At 45.8% G+C, this 11517-nt stretch overlaps 4 non-coding genes across 4 annotated transcripts; all 4 read right to left on the bottom strand.

Annotated features, from left to right (window-relative positions):
* Positions 1 to 942: 942 nt before the first annotated feature.
* Positions 943 to 1024, bottom strand: TRNAL-AAG (transfer RNA leucine (anticodon AAG)). Its single transcript has one exon. It is a non-coding gene; the product is annotated as a tRNA-Leu (tRNA).
* Positions 1025 to 2789: 1765 nt separating this feature from the next.
* Positions 2790 to 2871, bottom strand: TRNAL-CAG (transfer RNA leucine (anticodon CAG)). Its single transcript has one exon. It is a non-coding gene; the product is annotated as a tRNA-Leu (tRNA).
* A 3817-nt stretch (positions 2872 to 6688) lies between these two features.
* TRNAL-AAG (transfer RNA leucine (anticodon AAG)) lies at positions 6689 to 6770 on the bottom strand. Its single transcript has one exon. It is a non-coding gene; the product is annotated as a tRNA-Leu (tRNA).
* Positions 6771 to 8502: 1732 nt separating this feature from the next.
* TRNAL-CAG (transfer RNA leucine (anticodon CAG)) lies at positions 8503 to 8584 on the bottom strand. Its single transcript has one exon. It is a non-coding gene; the product is annotated as a tRNA-Leu (tRNA).
* Positions 8585 to 11517: the final 2933 nt, after the last annotated feature.

Below are 11517 nucleotides of genomic sequence, written 5' to 3'. Positions count from 1 at the left end.
CTGCACAGAGGATGGTTCCAATCCCCTCATCCTAGTGTGAGTACTGAACACATCAGTGAGACCAGTCAGGATGGCTGAGCAGCCCAAGGTGTTGTGTTATGGTTGTATTCTTTTTGGAGTTGTGGGTTCAAGTCCCACTTCTGAGATGGATTTCTTGAGCTTTGTTTGTGTGAGAAAAACTGTTTTGATGTGGTTTCAACAATGTGTGAAATATCTTCCTTGCTTTGTTCAGGATTTTTCTTTTTCCAAAACATTTTGCAATCATTCCTGCAACATCCCTTCATTGTGAGCCAATTTTGTGAGGTCGGGGTTCAAACCCCTCCGAGTCATCACAAAGGCTTTTGAAATGGTTTGTGCTGCTTCCTTGCTTGAAGTTCAGCGTTTAAAAAGGATCGAGCCTGAATCAAAAACTACAGGTTGGCATCCATGGAAAGAAGACATTCCTCCTTGGGAAATGCCACACTGAGTATTGTGAGAAAGCCGGTGCCATTGTTGTGTCGTCGCTGGGACCCAGAGTGCCCTGAAAAGTGACGACACTTCTCCCAAACTCAGTGTCAGTCACGTCCATCAGTCTTGTTTTGTGTCGCTTCTGCTAACCCTAACAACATCCGTGTGTGTGTATGTGCGTGTGCGTGTGCGTGTGCGTGTGCGTGTGCGTGTGCGTGTGCGTGTGCGTGTGCGTGTGCGTGTGCGTGTGCGTGTGTGTGTGTGTGTGTGTGTGTACAAGGTCCACAACGAAACTTGCATCATGGAAAACAAATTTACTCACAAATGAAAGGATGGGATGCAATTGATGCACAAAAATTTGGAGGACGAAGAAACTTTCACAGTGTCTCTGGAAGTGGAGACAGAAATGAACACCGACTTTGACAACGCATGGAAGTTGTTGTTGCAGCTTGTTGAAACCACCTCAAGACTTGTCAAAGAAAAAAACAAGTTTGATGTCAGGAGTGGGATTCGAACCCACGCCTCCAAAGAGACTGCAACCTTAACGCAGCGCCTTAGACCGCTCGGCCATCCTGACTGTTCTCTGTGTTGCTCGAATCAAACTTGGTGATTGGAAATCAAGCCATTGGAGAAGAGGAAGGATTTGATGTCGGAAGCATGATGGATTCCATGACTGCTGATGATTGGGGGAAACCTGACTCGTCTGTCGTTTCAGGGATCTGTTTTTGCACCTTTTTATGCAGAGTGGTCATATTTGCTGACTTCCAGCCAGATGGCAGATGACCTTGTGCAAATGAGAGGGTGAATAGAACAGAGAGGGTTCATTGAAGCATCAGAGCAGGTTTTTCGGTAACATGGGCTGATGCCGTCTGAGGCGAGGTTTGAGAGCAAATTCTCCACCTTGTCTTGACACAAGGGCACAGAGTCCAGGAGCAGCTCCGTGCAATGGTGCCAGGTGGGAACAGAAAGCGATGGGTTTGGGACACACCCTTTGGTCATTGATCCCAAATTCAAAGTTTTGCATTGATCGGATAAGCAGTTTGAGGTAATATGATTCATATTTTTCCTGAAATCCAAAATGGTGCCAAAGCAAGGTCAAAATTCAAGAACTTTAGGGACCTTCAAACCTGATGATGACCTCTTTATTGGTGGATGTGGGTGGGATGCCATGAACAAAGCTGAGTTCCACCACACAAAAGATCATTTAAGCCAAGTTGAGTCACAATCTCATCAGAAGTGTCAGCGAAGTTGTTGTGAGTGTTTCCGGATGGAAGGATGACACACCATACCACAAACTCACTTGAACTGTTTCAGGTGGGCAAAAAAAATATGGAATCTGGGCGGTCGGTGGTTCAAATCCTGTCTGAGTCACACCAGACTTTCAAAAGGGTGTGTGCTGCAACGTCACTTGATGATGTTTTCCTTTCTTATGTGAATCCTGAAAAACTCAATAAAACCAGTCAGTTTGGCTGAGGAGTCCAAGTTGCTTTGTTCAGGTTGTGTCCTTTCTGGAGATGTGGGTTCAAATCCCAATTCTGATGTGAATTTCTTGTTGTGTTTTTTTCAGGTGAGAAGACTGTTTTGATGTGGTTTCAACAAGGTGTGAAATATCGAACACGATTTTGAAAGGATTCATCTCCCAAAATTTTGGGAAATCATTCAAATGCAATCCTTTCATTGTGAGCCACTTTTGGGAGGTCGTTGGTTCAAACACCTCCGAGTCATTACAAAGGCTTTTGAAATGGGATGTGCTGGTTTTCTGCTTGAAGTTGAGCATTCAAAAAGGACAGAGCCTGGATAAACAACCATCGGTTGGCATCCATGGTAAAGAAGACATTCCTCCTTGGGAAATGCTCCACTGAGTGTGGTGAGAAAGCTGGTGCAATTGTTGTGTCGTCGCTGGAACCCAGAGTGCCCTGAGAAGTGACGACACTTCTCCCAAACTCAGGGACAGTCTCGTCCAACACTCATGTCTTGTGTCGCTTCTGCTCGTCTGTGCATCCACGTGTGTGTGTGTGTGTGTGTGTGTGTGTGTGTGTGTGTGTGTGTGTGTGTGTGTGTGTGTGTGGGTGTGTGGGTGTGTGTGTGTGTGTGTGTGTGTGTGTGTGTGTGTGTGCGTGTGTACCAGGGCCACAACGAGGGTTGGATAATGGAAAACAAATTGGCTCACAAATGAAAGGATGGGATGCAATTAATTACAAAAATTTTCAAGGAAGAAGAAACTTTTCCAGTGTCTCTCTGAAAGTAAAGATAAATCACCTCCGACTTTTACATCGAATGCAAGATGATGTTGCACTTTGTTAAAACCACATCAAAACTTGTCACCGAAAAATAAAAATCCATGTCAGGAGTGGGATTCGAACCCACGCCTCCAGAGAGACTGCGACCTGAACGCAGCGCCTTAGACCGCTCGGCCATCCTGACTGGTCACTTTGCTGCTTGAATCCAACTTGGTGATTGCAAATCAATCCATTGGAGAAGAGGAAGTCTTTGATGTCGGAAGCAATGATGGATTCCATGACCTTGCTCATGATTGGCAGCAAGCTGATTGGTCTGCAGTTTCAGGGATCTGTTTTTGCACCTTTCTCTGCAGAGTGGTCATGTTCGCTGACTTCCGTGCAGATGGCAGATGACCTTGTGCAAACGAGAGGGTGAATGGAACAGAGGGTGAGGAAGAGCAGCAGAGCAGGTTTTTCGGACACGTGGGCTGAAGCCGTCTGGGACGAGGTTTGAGAGCAAACTCTCAACCTTGTCTTGACACATGGACACAGAGTCCAGATGCTGCTCGGTGCAACTGTGTCAGGTGGGTACAGAATGGGTTGGGTTTGGGACACACCCTTTCGTGGTTGATCCCAAATTTAAAGTTTTGCATCGATCGGTCATCAGTTTGAGATAATATGAATCAAGTTTTTCCTGTGATCCAAAATCGTGGCCAAGCAAGGTCAAAATTCAAGAACTTTTGGGGACCTTCACACCTGATGATGACCTCTTTGTTGGTGGATGGGGGTGGGATGCCATAAACAAAGCTGAGTTCCACCACACCAAAAATTATTTTAGCCAAGTTCAGTCACAATCTCGTCAGCAGTTTCAGAGAAATCTTTGAAAGTGTTCATGGACGGAAGGATGACACACCATCCCACAAGCTCACCTGAACTGTGTTCCAGGTGAGCGAATGAAAATGGAGTCTGGGAGGTCGGTGGATCAAATCCTTTCCGAGTCACACCAGACTTTCAAAAGGGTATGTGCTGCTGCCTTGCTTGACAATATTTTAATTTCTCGCGTGAGTTTGCCTGGTGTTGTCTTCATGGTGAGAGTAGTGGACTTTGGATCCTCAGTTCCTGAGTTTGATTCCTGCTGAGCTGTTGAATTCATTCCAGGTGGGCATAACTTAGCCCGTCATCCTTCCGAGGTCGGCAAAATGAGTGCCAGCATGCTGGTATGTGAAGTCCACCATCGACGAGCTTGACCGTTTTCACCAAGAAAATAAGCATGCAGCAGCTTGGCAGGTCCTGAGAGAGATCACCAACAAGAAGGCTTCCCCAGCTATCAGTATCAAAGGCAACACCACAGCGGAACATCTGTACTGCTGGTTTAAACATTTTAGCAATCTGCAAGGTTATCCTGAGCAGAACACCAATCCTGACGATCCACTCCTCAATCACAGAGTTGTTGACATTGTTTCCATCAACACCGGTCCGTTCTTTGTGGAGGACCTCCAGAAATTCCTGAGAAAGTTCAAACAATTCAAGACTCCTGGCCTCACCAACATTCCAGCTGTCGTCTGGAAGAGCCCACTTTTTCATCAAGAGCTGCCAGACTTTTACAACGAAAGCTATGGAGGCAAAAAACCAGCGACCTTCTCCAAATTTGCCATCATTCCTCTGCCTAAAAAAGGCAACCTCTCTCTTCCATCTTATTACAGAGGTATAACATTGTCACCTCTCGCCTCAAAAATCTACAATTCTATGCTGCTTCATCGGATTATCCCTCAGCTCGATCCTATTCTCTGACGCAACGAGAATGGTTTCTGGAAAGGCAGATCTGCAGCACCACAGATTCTTGCCTTAAAGAGGATCATAGAAGAACTAAAGATCTGCAAGAGGAAAGCAAGCTTCGTATTTGTGGATTTCTCAAAGGCCTTTGACAATGTCAACAGAAGGTCATGCTTCAAATTATTTTGAACTCGGGCATCCCAGAAGAAACAGTGCAAGCAATTGCCATGAGGTACAACAACTCCTCGAGCACTGTTCAAAGTATGGATGGCTCAACAATGGAGTTTCTCACAACTGCAGGCATCCTCCAAGGGGACACCCTTTCTTCTTATGTTTTTGGAAGAGTTGTGGATTCCATTCTCAGGCAGTCATTGGAGACCATGAAAGAGAAAGGAATTGACAGCAAGCCAAAAAGATCAAATAATGACAGAGATAAGCATCTTGCAGACATTGACTCAACAGATGGCATCGCCTGACAAGCGACACTTTTCAAGGATGCTCGAGACCTTCTAATTTCTGATGAGGATGCTTCAGCGAAGGTCGGTCTGTTTCTCAATGCCAAGAAAACAGAATACATCACAATAAGTGAGGGTGCTAATCATCTACCAATCTTCTCCAAGAATGGCTCACAACTAAATTAAGTCAAAGACTTTATGTACTTCGGGTCTTATGTAGCTAACTCCAAGAAGGACTTCATATCACGCAAAGGTCAAGCCTGGAGTGCATTTCACAGGCTGCAGCACATCTGGTCGTCTAACATTTCAAGATCTACAAAACTTGCATTCTTTAGAGCTTGCGTTGAGAACACACTCTTGCATGGATCAGAGACATGAACGATGAAGAAGGCCGTGCAGGACCGGCTCGATGGCACAAACACTCGGCTTCTTATGAGAGTTCAGAACATCAGCTGGCGGGAACACAGAACAAAAGCAGAGATATACGGACACATATCACCCATTTCTTCCACTGTAGCTCGTCGCAGAACATGTTTTGCTGGTCACTCTTTCCACGCCAAAGACAAAATAATATCTGACATGATCTGCTTGAGATTGCCTTGTCCAACAAACAGAAGAAGGCCACGGAACGACATCGACTGCGCAGCAAGGGATATCCAGCATGACATGACGGACATGCAGAAACTGATGATGGACAAAAACTCATGGCGCGGCATTGTGAACACGATCTCGGATGCGTCCGCTGAGTCGGAGTAGTATGCTGGTATCCTGTGTCGGTGTGCCGACCCATTCAGGATTGTGACCAATAGCCAAGGAGACTGCTTCAGCAGCAACAACGCTCTGCACAGAGGATGGTTCCAATCCCCTCATCCTAGTGTGAGTACTGAACACATCAGTGAGACCAGTCAGGATGGCTGAGCAGCCCAAGGTGTTGTGTTATGGTTGTATTCTTTTTGGAGTTGTGGGTTCAAGTCCCACTTCTGATATGGATTTCTTGAGCTTTGTTTGTGTGAGAAAAACTGTTTTGATGTAGTTTCAACAATGTGTGAAATATCTTCCTTGCTTTGTTCAGGATTTTTCTTTTTCCAAAACATTTTGCAATCATTCCTGCAACATCCCTTCATTGTGAGCCAATTTTGTGAGGTCGGGGTTCAAACCCCTCCGAGTCATCACAAAGGCTTTTGAAATGGTTTGTGCTGCTTCCTTGCTTGAAGTTCAGCGTTTAAAAAGGATCGAGCCTGAATCAAAAACTACAGGTTGGCATCCATGGAAAGAAGACATTCCTCCTTGGGAAATGCCACACTGAGTATTGTGAGAAAGCCGGTGCCATTGTTGTGTCGTCGCTGGGACCCAGAGTGCCCTGAAAAGTGACGACACTTATCCCAAACTCAGTGTCAGTCACGTCCATCAGTCTTGTTTTGTGTCGCTTCTGCTAACCCTAACAGCATCCGTGTGTGTGTATGTGCGTGTGCGTGTGCGTGTGTGTGTGTGTGTGTGTGTGTGTGTGTGTGTGTGTGTGTGTGTGTGTGTGTGTGTGTGTGTGTGTGTGTGTGTGTGTGTGTGTGTGTGTGTGTACCAGGTCCACAACGAAACTTGCATCATGGAAAACAAATTTACTCACAAATGAAAGGATGGGATGCAATTGATGCACAAAAATTTGGAGGACGAAGAAACTTTCACAGTGTCTCTGGAAGTGGAGACAGAAATGAACAACGACTTTGACAACGCATGGAAGTTGTTGTTGCAGCTTGTTGAAACCACCTCAAGACTTGTCAAAGAAAAAAACAAGTTTGATGTCAGGAGTGGGATTCGAACCCACGCCTCCAAAGAGACTGCAACCTTAACGCAGCGCCTTAGACCGCTCGGCCATCCTGACTGTTCTCTGTGTTGCTCGAATCAAACTTGGTGATTGGAACTCAAGCCATTGGAGAAGAGGAAGGATTTGATGTCGGAAGCATGATGGATTCCATGACTGCTGATGATTGGGGGAAACCTGACTCGTCTGTCGTTTCAGGGATCTGTTTTTGCACCTTTTTATGCAGAGTGGTCATATTTGCTGACTTCCAGCCAGATGGCAGATGACCTTGTGCAAATGAGAGGGTGAATAGAACAGAGAGGGTTCATTGAAGCATCAGAGCAGGTTCTTCGGAAACCTGGGCTGATGCCGTCTGGGGCAAGGTTTGAGAGCAAATTCTCCACCTTGTCTTGACACAAGGGCACAGAGTCCAGGAGCAGCTCCGTGCAATGGTGCCAGGTGGGAACAGAAAGCGATGGGTTTGGGACACACCCTTTGGTCATTGATCCCAAATTCAAAGTTTTGCATTGATCGGATAAGCAGTTTGAGGTAATATGATTCATATTTTTCCTGAAATCCAAAATGGTGCCAAAGCAAGGTCAAAATTCAACAACTTTAGGGACCTTCAAACCTGATGATGACCTCTTTATTGGTGGATGTGGGTGGGATGCCATGAACAAAGCTGAGTTCCACCACACAAAAGATCATTTAAGCCAAGTTGAGTCACAATCTCATCAGAAGTGTCAGCGAAGTTGTTGTGAGTGTTTCCGGATGGAAGGATGACACACCATACCACAAACTCACTTGAACTGTTTCAGGTGGGCAAAAAAAATATTGAATCTGGGCGGTCGGTGGTTCAAATCCTGTCTGAGTCACACCAGACTTTCAAAAGGGTGTGTGCTGCAACGTCACTTGATGATGTTTTCCTTTCTTATGTAAATCCTGAAAAACTCAATAAAACCAGTCAGTTTGGCTGAGGAGTCCAAGTTGCTTTGTTCAGGTTGTGTCCTTTCTGGAGATGTGGGTTCAAATCCCAATTCTGATGTGAATTTCTTGTTGTGGTTTTTCAGGTGAGAAGACTGTTTTGATGTGGTTTCAACAAGGTGTGAAATATGGAATACGATTTTGAAAGGATTCATCTCCCAAAATTTTGGGAAATCATTCAAATGCAATCCTTTCATTGTGAGCCACTTTTGGGAGGTCGTTGGTTCAAACACCTCCGAGTCATTACAAAGGCTTTTGAAATGGGATGTGCTGGTTTTCTGCTTGAAGTTCAGCATTCAAAAAGGACAGAGCCTGGATAAACAACCATCGGTTGGCATCCATGGGAAAGAAGACATTCCTCCTTGGGAAATGCTCCACTGAGTGTGGTGAGAAAGCTGGTGCAATTGTTGTGTCGTCGCTGGAACCCAGAGTGCCCTGAGAAGTGACGACACTTCTCCCAAACTCAGGGACAGTCTCGTCCAACACTCATGTCTTGTGTCGCTTCTGCTCGTCTGTGCATCCACGTGTGTGTGTGTGTGTGTGTGTGTGTGTGTGTGTGTGTGTGTGTGTGTGTGTGTGTGTGTGTGTGTGTGTGTGTGTGCGTGTGTGTACCAGGGCCACAACGAGGGTTGGATAATGGAAAACAAATTGGCTCACAAATGAAAGGATGGGATGCAATTAATTACAAAAATTTTCAAGGAAGAAGAAACTTTTCCAGTGTCTCTCTGAAAGTAAAGATAAATCACCTCCGACTTTTACATCGAATGCAAGATGATGTTGCACTTTGTTAAAACCACATCAAAACTTGTCACCGAAAAATAAAAATCCATGTCAGGAGTGGGATTCGAACCCACGCCTCCAGAGAGACTGCGACCTGAACGCAGCGCCTTAGACCGCTCGGCCATCCTGACTGGTCACTTTGCTGCTTGAATCCAACTTGGTGATTGCAAATCAATCCATTGGAGAAGAGGAAGTCTTTGATGTCGGAAGCAATGATGGATTCCATGACCTTGCTCATGATTGGCAGCAAGCTGATTGGTCTGCAGTTTCAGGGATCTGTTTTTGCACCTTTCTCTGCAGAGTGGTCATGTTCGCTGACTTCCGTGCAGATGGCAGATGACCTTGTGCAAACGAGAGGGTGAATGGAACAGAGGGTGAGGAAGAGCAGCAGAGCAGGTTTTTCGGACACGTGGGCTGAAGCCGTCTGGGACGAGGTTTGAGAGCAAACTCTCAACCTTGTCTTGACACATGGACACAGAGTCCAGATACTGCTCGGTGCAACTGTGTCAGGTGGGTACAGAATGGGTTGGGTTTGGGACACACCCTTTCGTGGTTGATCCCAAATTTAAAGTTTTGCATCGATCGGTCATCAGTTTGAGATAATATGAATCAAGTTTTTCCTGTGATCCAAAATCGTGGCCAAGCAAGGTCAAAATTCAAGAACTTTTGGGGACCTTCACACCTGATGATGACCTCTTTGTTGGTGGATGGGGGTGGGATGCCATAAACAAAGCTGAGTTCCACCACACCAAAAATTATTTTAGCCAAGTTCAGTCACAATCTCGTCAGCAGTTTCAGAGAAATCTTTGAAAGTGTTCATGGACGGAAGGATGACACACCATCCCACAAGCTCACCTGAACTGTGTTCCAGGTGAGCGAATGAAAATGGAGTCTGGGAGGTCGGTGGATCAAATCCTTTCCGAGTCACACCAGACTTTCAAAAGGGTATGTGCTGCTGCCTTGCTTGACAATATTTTAATTTCTCGCGTGAGTTTGCCTGGTGTTGTCTTCATGGTGAGAGTAGTGGACTTTGGATCCTCAGTTCCTGAGTTTGATTCCTGCTGAGCTGTTGAATTCATTCCAGGTGGGCATAACTTAGCCCGTCATCCTTCCGAGGTCGGCAAAATGAGTGCCAGCATGCTGGTATGTGAAGTCCACCATCGACGAGCTTGACCGTTTTCACCAAGAAAATAAGCATGCAGCAGCTTGGCAGGTCCTGAGAGAGATCACCAACAAGAAGGCTTCCCCAGCTATCAGTATCAAAGGCAACACCACAGCGGAACATCTGTACTGCTGGTTTAAACATTTTAGCAATCTGCAAGGTTATCCTGAGCAGAACACCAATCCTGACGATCCACTCCTCAATCACAGAGTTGTTGACATTGTTTCCATCAACACCGGTCCGTTCTTTGTGGAGGACCTCCAGAAATTCCTGAGAAAGTTCAAACAATTCAAGACTCCTGGCCTCACCAACATTCCAGCTGTCGTCTGGAAGAGCCCACTTTTTCATCAAGAGCTGCCAGACTTTTACAACGAAAGCTATGGAGGCAAAAAACCAGCGACCTTCTCCAAATTTGCCATCATTCCTCTGCCTAAAAAAGGCAACCTCTCTCTTCCATCTTATTACAGAGGTATAACATTGTCACCTCTCGCCTCAAAAATCTACAATTCTATGCTGCTTCATCGGATTATCCCTCAGCTCGATCCTATTCTCTGACGCAACGAGAATGGTTTCTGGAAAGGCAGATCTGCAGCACCACAGATTCTTGCCTTAAAGAGGATCATAGAAGAACTAAAGATCTGCAAGAGGAAAGCAAGCTTCGTATTTGTGGATTTCTCAAAGGCCTTTGACAATGTCAACAGAAGGTCATGCTTCAAATTATTTTGAACTCGGGCATCCCAGAAGAAACAGTGCAAGCAATTGCCATGAGGTACAACAACTCCTCGAGCACTGTTCAAAGTATGGATGGCTCAACAATGGAGTTTCTCACAACTGCAGGCATCCTCCAAGGGGACACCCTTTCTTCTTATGTTTTTGGAAGAGTTGTGGATTCCATTCTCAGGCAGTCATTGGAGACCATGAAAGAGAAAGGAATTGACAGCAAGCCAAAAAGATCAAATAATGACAGAGATAAGCATCTTGCAGACATTGACTCAACAGATGGCATCGCCTGACAAGCGACACTTTTCAAGGATGCTCGAGACCTTCTAATTTCTGATGAGGATGCTTCAGCGAAGGTCGGTCTGTTTCTCAATGCCAAGAAAACAGAATACATCACAATAAGTGAGGGTGCTAATCATCTACCAATCTTCTCCAAGAATGGCTCACAACTAAATTAAGTCAAAGACTTTATGTACTTCGGGTCTTATGTAGCTAACTCCAAGAAGGACTTCATATCACGCAAAGGTCAAGCCTGGAGTGCATTTCACAGGCTGCAGCACATCTGGTCGTCTAACATTTCAAGATCTACTAAACTTGCATTCTTTAGAGCTTGCGTTGAGAACACACTCTTGCATGGATCAGAGACATGAACGATGAAGAAGGCCGTGCAGGACCGGCTCGATGGCACAAACACTCGGCTTCTTATGAGAGTTCAGAACATCAGCTGGCGGGAACACAGAACAAAAGCAGAGATATACGGACACATATCACCCATTTCTTCCACTGTAGCTCGTCGCAGAACATGTTTTGCTGGTCACTCTTTCCACGCCAAAGACAAAATAATATCTGACATGATCTGCTTGAGATTGCCTTGTCCAACAAACAGAAGAAGGCCACGGAACGACATCGACTGCGCAGCAAGGGATATCCAGCATGACATGACGGACATGCAGAAACTGATGATGGACAAAAACTCATGGCGCGGCATTGTGAACACGATCTCGGATGCGTCCGCTGAGTCGGAGTAGTATGCTGGTATCCTGTGTCGGTGTGCCGACCCATTCAGGATTGTGACCAATAGCCAAGGAGACTGCTTCAGCAGCAACAACGCTCTGCACAGAGGATGGTTCCAATCCCCTCATCCTAGTGTGAGTACTGAACACATCAGTGAGACCAGTCAGG

The sequence above is a fragment of the Eptatretus burgeri genome, unplaced genomic scaffold (genome assembly GCF_056783735.1).
Source record: "Eptatretus burgeri isolate ZD-2024b unplaced genomic scaffold, Ebu_testis_v1 Ebu_testis_scaffold_65, whole genome shotgun sequence".
NCBI lineage: Eukaryota > Metazoa > Chordata > Myxini > Myxiniformes > Myxinidae > Eptatretus > Eptatretus burgeri.
The sequence above is the reverse complement of the archived record's forward strand: the minus strand, read 5'-3'. Positions and strand labels throughout refer to the sequence as shown.